At 35.6% G+C, this 402-nt stretch overlaps 1 protein-coding gene across 1 annotated transcript in view; it reads left to right on the top strand.

Moving 5' to 3' along the window:
- The window catches only part of LOC106511818 (protein Red), a gene marked incomplete at its 5' end in the record, with an annotated part of 4,792 nt that extends 4,458 nt beyond the window's left edge, over positions 1-334 (top strand). The window contains 1 exon segment of the mRNA XM_014000551.1: positions 1-334.
- Between the last annotated feature and the right edge of the window lie 68 nt (positions 335-402).

The following is a 402-nucleotide window of genomic DNA, read 5'->3' as shown; positions in this document are numbered from 1 at the left end:
AGTTCTGTGTTCATTCTGTGCTTCTTCATCAGTGATTGGTCAGTGATTGGTCAGTGATTGGTCAGTGATTGGTCAGTGATTGGTCAGTGATTGGTCAGTGATTGATCAGTGATTGGTCAGTGATTGGTCAGTGATTGTGTAATAGTTGTTTGTGGTGTAATTGTTACTTTGTAAACATGTAAACATGTAAACAACCCTGTGAGGACATGAAGTCTAATTTTGTTCTGGTTGTTTCTCTGATATAAAACATTCTGTGATTTCCTTCAGTTTGTAACTTTAATCATTTCAAACATAAACTGTAGAATCAAACTGTCTCACTTTGTTTACAGCTTGATTTGTTTGTTTGTTTGTTTGTTTGTTTGTTTGTTTGTTTGTTTGTACCTGCTTCCTGTTTCCTTCAGC

The sequence above is a fragment of the Austrofundulus limnaeus genome, unplaced genomic scaffold (genome assembly GCF_001266775.1).
Source record: "Austrofundulus limnaeus strain Quisiro unplaced genomic scaffold, Austrofundulus_limnaeus-1.0 Scaffold3268, whole genome shotgun sequence".
Classification (NCBI taxonomy): Eukaryota; Metazoa; Chordata; class Actinopteri; order Cyprinodontiformes; family Rivulidae; genus Austrofundulus; species Austrofundulus limnaeus.
The sequence above is the reverse complement of the archived record's forward strand: the minus strand, read 5'-3'. Positions and strand labels throughout refer to the sequence as shown.